Source organism: Pituophis catenifer, unplaced genomic scaffold (genome assembly GCF_029215685.1).
Source record: "Pituophis catenifer annectens isolate HBS135680 unplaced genomic scaffold, rPitCat1.0.hap2 SCAF_1, whole genome shotgun sequence".
Classification (NCBI taxonomy): Eukaryota; Metazoa; Chordata; class Lepidosauria; order Squamata; family Colubridae; genus Pituophis; species Pituophis catenifer.
Genome location: NW_027256881.1, coordinates 341,654,313 through 341,665,489, shown reverse-complemented (window position 1 = coordinate 341,665,489; position 11,177 = coordinate 341,654,313).

Sequence of the window (11,177 nt, the reverse complement as noted above, 5' to 3'; positions counted from 1 at the left end):
ATTCTACTGCTACTCTACTGCTACTCTACTCTACTCTAATCTAAGCAGCCTCTTTTGATGTGGAAAAAATAGTTTGCAGGCATCACAATAAATTGGTATGATATTAGATCGATATTTGAGGATATTATGTCAGGGGCTGGTGGCAAGGGGAGAAGTCAGGCCAGCCAGCTAGCATTGGGATCCGGTTCCCCCAGTCTCGTCTTTTTCAAAAATTCGGAGAATATGCAGCTTTTTTAGCTCGCTGGTTCTAAGCCCTTGACCTTGGATGGTGGTAGAAGTGTGAATTCCTTTTGAAAGGGCAGAGTCAATGGAACCAGGAAAATCTAAATTAAGCTCAGTGTGGCCTCAGGGATCATGCTATTCAAAAAAGCAGCAACAAATGCATTTGTGTGTGTGTGTGTGTGTGTGTGTTTTTGTGTGTGTACACAAAAAGAAAATGTTGAATTCGGAAATTTGAATGGTATATAATAGGCAAAGTCCCATTCGAATATGAATTTAATTTGGATTTATTGTTTGGTTCTAACTGTTCCATCTCATTCAGAAAATGTATGGACATCAGCTCCTTGAATCGCAATATTTCTTGTATCGATTGAGGGGGAAATTTTTGTGTGTGCGTGCACAGCAATCACCCCAAATATGGAGAATCCAGTTTAAATGGTATAGGGACTCCTACTTGAGTAGGAGGCTGGACTAGAAGACCTCTAAGGTCCCTTCCAGCTTTATTCTGATTGATTGATCGAATGAATATTTGATAACATTAAAGGTGATTTTCAGTTTCCGGTAGGTGGGTTTTGATTTGTTCTTAAGGCCAAAGCTTTCCCCAGCTGTACGTCCATTGGAAGCTTTTGACCAGAGGTGAGTTTCAGCAGGTTCTGACCAGTTCTGGAGAACCTGTAGCGGAAATTTTGAGTAGTTCGGAGAACCGGCAGTAAAAATTCTGACTGGCCCCGCCCCCATCTATTCTCTGCCTCCCAAGTCCCAGCTGATCTGGAGGAAATGGGGATTTTACAGTATCCTTCCCCTGCCACACCCACCAAGCCATGCCACGCCCATCAAGCCACGCCCACAGAACCGGTAGTAAAAAATTTTGAAACCCACCCCTGCTTTTGACATATCTGCAATAGTGCCAAAATATCTTTGCAATCTGAGGCTCAAATTTGGAACATTTTTACTGGTAGTCCTAGACTTACGACTATTCGTTTAGTGACCAGGTACACCAGCACTGAGAAGCGACCTGTGAGCGGTCCTCACACTTACGACTGTTGCAGCACCCCCTCCCCCATGGTACCACATGATCGAAGTTCGGGCATATGGCCACTGGTGTATATATAGGTAGTCCTCGACTTACGACCACAACGGAGCCCAAAATTTATGTTGTTCAGTGAAACATTTGTTAAGTGAGTTTTGCCCCATTTTGTGACCTTTCTTGCAACTTGCTATCTTTCTTTAGATACTGAGCTGAATAAACGTATTGGTAAAGCGGCCACCACATTTTCCAGACTTACAAAGAGAGTATGGCTTAATAAGAAGCTGACGGAACGTACAAAGATCCAGGTCTACAGAGCCTGCGTCCTGAGCACACTCTTGTATTGCAGTGAGTCTTGCGGCCTCTACGCACGGCAGGAGAGAAAGTTGAACATCTTTCCTATGCGCTGTCTCCGACGTATCCTTGGCATGACCTGGCAGGACAAAGTTCCAAGTAGCGCAGTCTTGGAACGTGTTGGAATTTCTAGCATGTATACCAGTGGTGGGTTCCTCCTGGTTCAGTCCGGTTCGGCCGAGCCGGTAGCGGTGACGATATGACGTCACCGAACCGGTTCTCCCTCCCCCGCCCTCCCACCCTCACCCCCCCCACGTTATTCTTACCTTTTATTTGGTCCCACCCCCAATCTATTGCTGCCTCCTGAGTCCCAGCTGATGACTAGAGGGAAAAAAAACTGTTTAAAGTCTTGCCGCGGGGCTTCAAAGGGCCGTCCTACAGCTGATCAGTGTTAAAAGCAAACAAATGAGTCGGGTCGTAAGTGCGAGGACTGGTCGTAAGTGCCAGGACCTTCCAGAAATGACTCTGACCAGCTAGCCACGCCCACCTAGTCACATGACCTCCAAGCCACACCCACAAAATAAGCCACGCCCACCCCTGATGTATACACTATTGAAACAGCGACGTCTACGCTGCCTGGGGCATGTCGTGAGAATGGCTGATGGTCGGATTCTGAAAGACCTCCTGTATGGAGAATTAGTGCAGGGAAAGCGCCTCAGAGGGAGACCACAGCTGCGATATAAGGATATCTGCAAGAGGGACCTAAAGGCCCTGGGAATGGACATTAACAACTGGGAAACCTTGACCTCCGATTGTTCATCTTGGAGGCTAAAGGCGCAGCACGGCCTTCTCCAATTCGAAGAGACACTTGTTCGGCAGGCTGAGGCAAAGAGGCAGTCCCGGAACCAGCGAAATCTGGGAGCTGGGCAGGGGACAGAATGTATCTGCCCTCAGTGTGGAAGGGATGGCCACTCTCGAATTGGCCTTTTTAGTCACACTAGATCCGTGATGGCGAACCTATGGCACGCATGCCACAGATGGCACGTGGAGCCATATTGGTGGTGACGCGAGCGCAGTTTGCCGACTTCTGTTTCCAGCCTCCGGAGGGCCTCCGGGGGGTTGGGGAAGGCCGTTTTCGTCCTCCCCAGGCTCCTAGAAAGGCTCCGGAGCGTGGGGAGAGCAAAAAATGGGTCTTTTGGTCCCATCGGAAGTCGGCAAACAGGCCATTTCCAGCCTGCGGAGGGCCTCCAGGGGGGTAGGGAAGGCCTTTTTCACCCTCCCCAGGCTCGTAGAAACTCTCTGGAGCCTGGGGAAGGTGAAAAACGGGGCCACAGTGCCATTGCGTGCCAAAAGTCGGGGGGGGACGTGCACATGTGCAGGAGGGCGGGGCACATAGAATTATGGGTGAGGGCGTGTGCACAACCCCCCCCCCCACTCCCACGCTTTTGGCACGCGAAGGTTAGCCATCACTGCACTAGAAGCTGTTTTAGGACTCTTTCCAGAGCACAATACCATAGTCTCTTGAGAAGGAAGGATGCCAATGATGATGCTTGCCACCGTTGTTAGGTGAATCATTTCAGTTGATAAGTTAGTAACATAGTTGTTAAGTGAATCTGTCTTCCCCATTGGTTTTGGTTGTCAAAAGGTCGCGAAAGGGGAATCACATGACCTTGCGACGCAGCGACGGTCGTAAGTATGAACCAGTAGCCGAGCATCTGAATTTTGATCACGTGATCCTCGGGATGCTACAAAGATTGTCAGCTTGAAAAAATGGCCCTGCGTCACTTTTTTCAGTGCCGTTGTAACTTGGAACGGCTGTTGTAAGTCGAGGACTACCTGTATTTACAATGGTGGCAGGGTCATGTGATCAGGCATTGCAACCTTCCCAGCCAGCATTGGATAAGCCAAAATCAACAGAGAAGCTAGGTTTACTTAATGGCTGCATGATTCACTTAACAACTCCTGTGATTCATTTAACAACAAAAAGTCTGGATTTTTTTTTTAAAAAGTGATATATATACACATATATATATTGTTAGAAAGCTTTAGATTAGTTTTGTATGTATAAAATGAGTATGTATACGCAGGTATACCTGTTTAAGTAATGCTGAACAATATTTTAAAGGTGGTAAAATATAGAATAGAATAACAGATTTGGGAGAGACCTTAGAGGTCTTCTAGTCCAACCCCCTGCCCAGGCAGGAAACCCTACACCACTTCAGACAAATGGTTATCCAACATCTTCTTAAAAATTTGCAGTGTTGGAGCATTTACAACTTCTGGAGGCAAGTTGTTCCACTGATTAATTGTCCTCACTGTCAGGAAATTTCTCCTTAGTTCTAAGTTGCTTCTCTCCTTGATTAGTTTCCATCCGTTGCTTCTTGTCCTGCCTTCAGGTGCTTTGGAGAATAGCTTGACTCCCTCTTCTTTGTGGCAACCCCTGAGATATTGGAAGACTCCTATCATGTCTCCCTTAGTCCTTCTCTTCATTAAACTAGACATTCCCAGTTCCTGCAACCGTTCTTCATATGTTTTATCCTCCAGTCCCCTCATCATCTTTGTTGCTCTTCTCTGCACTCTTTCTAGAGTCTTTTTTCATATTATGGACTAAATTTGAAAATATGAGAATGAATGATGAATGATCTATCATACCCCACAGCAAGGGAAGCTGAGATGGTTAAAATGTTTCTTTCATCCCAAATAAGAGATTATATTTAATTTTGCCTCTAGTTCAAAATCGTTTCCGGATTTTGTGTTTGCAATGAGAGAGAGAGAGAAAAAAAGAAACTTCGATTCTAAATTAGACAGATTTATTGTTATAGAAAGGGCTTGTACATATTGCTGTGTAAAAGCAAAAAGGTGAAGTTGTGTAACGTTGTTATCTTTGACTGTGCCAAAGAGTGTCAGAAGTTGGTGCCTTTTCCTTTTTTTTTTTTTCTCCCATTACACTATACCCCTCTTTTCCCTTCCTCTCTTCTTACTTTTCCATGGGTTTTTTTTTCTTTGCATTTTATACTTCGATAAACTAATAAAAAAGTTTTAATTGTGAACAACAAAAAAAGGTCGTAGTCAAGCGCCATTCATTTAACAACCACCAGAGGAAATTCTGGTCCCAATTGTAGTCATAAGTCAAGGACTTACCTTACCTGTAGTGATTCATTGGTATCTCCATTCCCGCCGACTGGATCTGTAGGTGTGATCAGAATCCCCCAGGGGTTTTGCATTAAAAAATAATAAGACGCTTGTCCTTGGCTGATTGTGTTAGGAGCAACGCAATCTGGGCTGGCTTCATTATCAACTGTTTAATTTACTCAAAGCTCATTTCAAGTGTTGCATCTAGTTCTTTTTTTAAAAAAAGAGAGCCTGAATAGAGTGGAATGGGTGCAAAAAAGGGGAAATGATCTGAGGATTGAAAAGAAAAACCTGTAAGGAGAATGTTTATGAGATAACAAAGAGCTGGAAGGGCTCTTGGAGGTCTTCTAGTCCAACCCCCTGCAGAAGCAGGAGACCTTATCGCCGTGATGCCAGACCTATGGCACATGTGCCACAGGTGGCACACAGAGCCCTCTGTTGTGGCCCGCCAGCGGCCTGCGCGGATCGTGGCTGATCCCGACGACGAGGAGGCTGGTGTGGTGTCGCGCCAGCAGCCTGTGCAGCCGGTGCTCGCGTCGGACAGCGAGGAGGCTGAAGAGGATGTGGTGCCAGAGGCAGAGACTCAGCCAGGGCCTTCAGAACCTCCAGAGGCTCCTTCAAGTGAAGAGAGTAAAGTGGAGGAGCCTCTTCTCAATGCTCGAGCACGCAGGGTTGCCAAAAGACAGGAGTGGCTACTCAGGAGGAGGAGGTCTCCTCGAGAGTAAGGCTTGAGGATAATTGGCCACTCCCTTAGCCTATTTAAGTCACATGCCGTTAGTAAGTTTCTTGCAGGAAACAACTTGTAATTATCATCAGAGCATTTTTGGAAAAGTCTTATCGTATTTTGTTTTCTGGGATGGTTGCCAGCCTTTGCTGGACTTTGGTTTATTCTTGCTACTTAATAAATTTGATAAGGACCGTTGGTGTGTGTCAATATCCTCGGAAATCCGGAGCTGGGGCAGAACATCCTCTCAGCAGGCAAGCGAGCCGTCGCCCAGCTCAGCTCCACCGTACCGGCCAGCTGATTTTTGGGTCTCTGCCGCGCATGCGGGGGGGGGGGGGGGCGCATGTGGGAGAACATGGAGGGCAGAGGGGGGCGGGTGGGTCACGTGCGCGCATTGCATTATGGGTTGTAAGTGCAGGGAGGCTTACTAGGCCCAAAAAGGGGCATGAGGGGGTTGTACGGAGTGGCCTCCCCACAGCCCATTTTTGCTCCCAGGAGGCTGCAGGAAGGCCTACTAGGCCCAAAACGGGGTGCGGGGGCAGCACGGGGGGTTCGCGTGTGCATGCATGGGGGCAGAGGAAGCGGGGGGGGTCACACGCACATGCGCGCGGGGTGTGTGTGCCGCGCGCGCATTGCTTTCGGCACCTGACAATAAAAAGGTTAGCCATCACTACCCTATCGCATTTCAGACCATACGGTTGTCCAGTCTCTTCTTAAAAACTTCCAGAGTTGGAAGTTTTCCATTCCCCACCACCACCCAGTCAGAGCTGAAGAAGCTTCTTGGATGAGAAGCGAAATGTCTTCAGAAACAAAACAAAAAAACAAGAAAGTCCAGTTGCCTCATGAAGAAGTACCTTTGGGGACAACCATGACCTGGATGACTGAGGATCTCCACGGACTTTTAGCTGTACAATTTGGGATGAACACCCTTTGAATGGTGTGGGAGTAGGAACGGATTTCGTAGGGCCGTGATGGTGAACCTATGGCACGCGTGGCACAGGTGGCATGCGGAGCCATATCTGTGGGCACACGAGTGTTGCCCTAGCTCGGCTCCAGCGCGCATATGCGTGCCGGCCAGCTAATTTTCGGACCTTCTGGGGCCCACCGGAAGTTGGGAAATGGGCTGTTTCTGGCCTCCGAAGGGCCCCGGTGGGGGGTGGGGAGGGCCGTTTTTGCCCTTCCCAGGCTCCAAGAAAGCCCCTGGAGCCTGGGGAGGACGAAAAACAGGCCTACCGGGCCCACTGTGCCATCACATGCCAAAAGTAGGGGGAGCGCAGGAGCGGGGTGCATTGAATTGTGGGTGTGGGCATGTGTGTGCGTGACCCACCCCCCCCGCGCTCCCCCCTTTTGGCACACAATGGCAAAAAGGTTAGCCATCACTGTCCTAGAAAAAAAAAATTACATTGTGGTAAACATGTTATCAGGCCATGCCTTGTCAGAATCAAATCTGCTGGTCAGGCTATTGAGAGATCTTCCTTCAAGGCTCTCTCGTTAGAAGTCCATTTTACGTGGACAAGTCAACCGGACTTCTTAAGATTGGCCGCCTTTCCTCGAAAGACACTCCTAAGGGAGGTTCAGATGTCCCCCTCAACCAGCGTTTCTCAATCCTGGTGATGTTGAGATGTGTGGACTTCAACTCCCAGAATTCCCTATCCAGCACTGCTAGCTGAGGGATTCTGGGAGTTGAAGTCCACCTGTTGTGGTCCACCAGCAGCCTGCGGAGCTGGCAGCGGAGTCGGACAGCGATGAGGCTGAGGAAGGACATGGGCCAGTCCTGGAGGCTGGGGAAGGCCCGGATGAGGGCTCTGCGTCTGAGGCAGAGATGGGGCCAGGGCCATCGGGGAGTGATGTGCAGACTTCGGAGCCTCCAGAGGTTGACAGCAGAGAGGCAGAGGAACAGGAGGAGCCTGTTCCTAGTGCACATATGAGAAGAGCTGCCAGAAGGCAGGAGCAGCTAAAGCAGAGAGGACGACTCGGGAGTAAGGCCAAGATATGATTGGCCCCTCCCATAAGGCTTAAAACAGACCAGCAATGGCGTTTAGGTTTTGCCGGAAAACGACGTTGGTAGCTTTGTCTTCTTCGTCTACGTCTTGTATTTATTTTTGTATCTGGGACTTCTGAACGTTTGCCAAGAAAGGCCTTTGGCAGTTTGCCTAATTGGACCAAGGTTTGTGATAGGACTGAGAAGTTTGTGTTGGGAGGAATTTGCTTTAATTTAGTCGAATGATGCTGGGAATGAAGTCATTCTTAGCTGTTCGAATAAAGTTTGTTTGTTTTTTCACTGACTGATTTTCCTACTATTTACTTGGGCCTGGGTGACAACACCACCTCTCTTACAGTGGTCAAGAGTGTACATTTTATATCATGTGTATAAGAAATAAAACTGAAAAACTTTTCAAGAGTGAGATCCCAAGCTCAGGCCTCAATCTAAGCCTTTAGGTTTTCCACTGACTCTCAAAAAATTCTTTTAGTTTTGGATTCTTCGCTATTCAATTTCTCAACGTACATGGTTAGCCCTGTAAATTGGATTCACAAATCGTAAATAAATAAGACTTAGGAGGACTTGAAAGTACAGGTAGACCTCGACTTACAGCAATTTACTTAATGACCGTTCCAAGTTACGGCACTGGAAAAAGTGACTTACGACCATTTTTCACTCTTTTGACCATTGCAGCATCCCCCCCCCCCATGACCATGTGATTTACATTTGGATGCTTTGACAACTGATTCACATTTATGACCATTGCACTATCCCGGGGTCATGTGATCCCCTTTTGTGACCTTTGGACAAGCAAAGTCAATGGGGAAACCAGATTCACTTTTAACGACCGTGCTACTAATTGAACAACTGCAGTGATCCATTGAACAAATACGGCAAGGAAAGACGTAAAACAGGGCAAAACTCACCAAAGTTTCTCGCTCAGCCACATAAATGTTGGGCTCGATTGTGGTCGTACGTTGAGGACTACCTGTGCTACATCATAGAGGTAGGGCCCATAACCAAATATTAAGTCTGCAGAATGCGGGCATATGGATTTTAACTCCAGGAGGGCCAGGCTTTCATTGAATTTATGAAAAAACTATCTAAGAGCTTTCAATCTCCGTTTCATGGGATGGTGTTGAAGAGATGGATGGGTCCCTGTCAGAGAGTGATGTCTGGAATGAGCAGGGGGTGAGCTGCATGACCTCAAAGAACCCTTTCGAAAATACAACAGATACGATGCCTTCTGTGAGAGATGTTGGCCAGACAGCAATCAGGTCATTGGTGGGTTTCAAAAAAATTTACTACCGGTTCTATGGGCATGGCAGGGGAAGGATATTGTAAAATCTCCATTCCCACCCTACTCCAAGGGAAGGATACTGTAAAATCTCCATTCCGTCCCCACTCCAAGGGAAGGTTACTGCAAAATCCCCATTTCCTCCCGATCAGCTGGGACTTGGGAGGCAGAGAATAGATGGGGGCGGGGCCAGTCAGAATTTTTACTACCGGTTCTCCGAACTACTCAAAATTTCCGCTACCGGTTCTCCAGAACTGGTTCAGAACCTGCTGAAACCCACCTCTGAATCAGGTGGTGAAATAGTTCATCTCAATTCACTCAAAGGCGGTGTGTGGGCTGTGGAGATTAGTAACTCAAAATTGAGTTTTTCAAACTCGGTTAGTTGAAGATGGGTGGACTTCAACTCCCAGAATTCCCCAGCCCAGTTTGAAAAAAAAAAAAAACAACCAAAAAACCCCACTGTACAGGTAGTCCTCGACTTACAACCGTTTGCTTAGCGACCGTTCGAAGTTACACCGCCACTGAAAAAAGTGACATGACCCTTTTTCACGCTTACAACCCCTGGAGCATCCGTATAGTCACGTAATCAAAATTCAGTGTTAGAAACTGATTCCCATTATGATGGTTGCAAGCGTCCCGACTTACAACAGTTCGTTGAGTGAGTGTTCCAACGGCACTGAAAAAAATGGACTTATGACCATCTTTCAGAGTTATGAACTTTGCAGCATCCCCATGGTCACACGATCAAAAATTCAGACGCTTGGCAACTGGTTCATATTTATGACGGTTGCAATGTCCCGGGATCACGTGATCCCCTTTTGCGACCTCCTGACAAACAAAGTCAATGGGAAAGACAGATTCACTTAACGACTGTGTTCAGTAGTGGGTTTCAAATCCCGCCGCTACTGGTTCGCTATTGGTAGCACGTGGGCGCGCTTGCTTGCTTTGCGAGCGTGCGGCGCTTCTGTGCATACACAGAAGCTTCTGCACATGTGCAGAGTGTTTTTGATGACGTCTGAGTGCCGCTACCAGTTTGCTTGAACCGGGGCGAACTGGGAGCAACCCAGCACTGATTGTGTTACTAACTTACTAACTTAAGGACTTTAGCGATTCGTTTAACAACTGTGACAAGAGAGGTTGTAAAATGGAGCAAAGCTCGCTGGACAATTATCTTGGACAAAATTTTGGACTCAAGGGCGGTCGTTAAGTCGAGGACTACCTGTATATGAACTCTTCCGGTGAAGCAGCCAAGCTGTCCCAGTGATAGGTACCTTAATACAGGAGTGGGCAACTGTGGCCCTTTTACAACCTGTGGACTTCAACTCCCAGAATTCCTGAGACAGCCAAGCTGTCTCAGGAATTCTGGGAGTTGAAGTCCACAGGTTGTAAAAGGGCCACAGTTGCCCACCCCCTGCCTTAATGCAAAAAAGAAGGGGGGGAAAATGGACAAAAGGAAAAAAAGAACCAGAATATTGAGAAGTAAGGCAAGAAGGCGAAAGGGGAGAGGATAAATCAGAAAAAGGGAAAAGGGGAACAGAAAGAAAGTGAGATATAGATATAGATATATATTTATTTTTATATATATATATTTTAAAAAAAGACACAAGTCTCCCATTTGGTTTTTCTTCCCCTCCACAAACTTATGCTTTTAATTAAATAAATAAAGGGTATTCAAGGCAATATCACTTCACAGTGGAAAACCCTCCGCGGCTTCAGCAGTGGGGGGAGGGCGGGGAGGGGGCAGGGAGAGAGGCAACCAGGAAATAGGATGAAAAAAAAACAAAAACAAAACAAAACAAAAAACAAAAACAAAAACAAGGCAACGAAGATAAATGAACGCTTCGTAACAAAATAAAGGAATAAAGATTTTCTTCTTTTGTGGAACAACCTTCCCTCCCCCCACCCCCATTAGCACGGTATTCCTTAAAAAAAAAAAAAAAATCCCCCCCCCACACTCAATGTAAACAAACTTGGAAAATTCGTAGTATAAATAAGACATTTTCAAATATTAAAACAGAAGGAATGAAATAGGGCCGTTCCAAAGGAAGCGAGGGGACAAGATGTTAAAAGGATTCATTGGAGCAAAATATTTATATTTTTATATATATATATATATGTATATGTATATATATATATAATCTTTTGAGAAAGGACATTATGAACAAAGGGGATTGTACGGGATTGATGGTTGCTTCCATCAAATCAGTGTTTCTTAACTTTGGCAACTTGTAAGATATTGTGGATTTCAACTCCCAGAATTCCCCAGCCAGATTTGCTGGCTGGGGAATTCTGGGAGCTGTAGTCCACACTTTAAAGTAGACAGAGTTGAGAAGTGCTGAATTAGATGGCGTTTGATTGGGGTAGGGGGATACATCCATCAAGAAGGGCCCAAACGTATATGGCCCAAGACCCTTCCCTAAAATACAGCGAAGGGCAAAGGTCACACAAGAGCTTCCTGTTGCCAACTGCAACTTTCTGTCAACAGGGGAAATCCGTCGGCAGA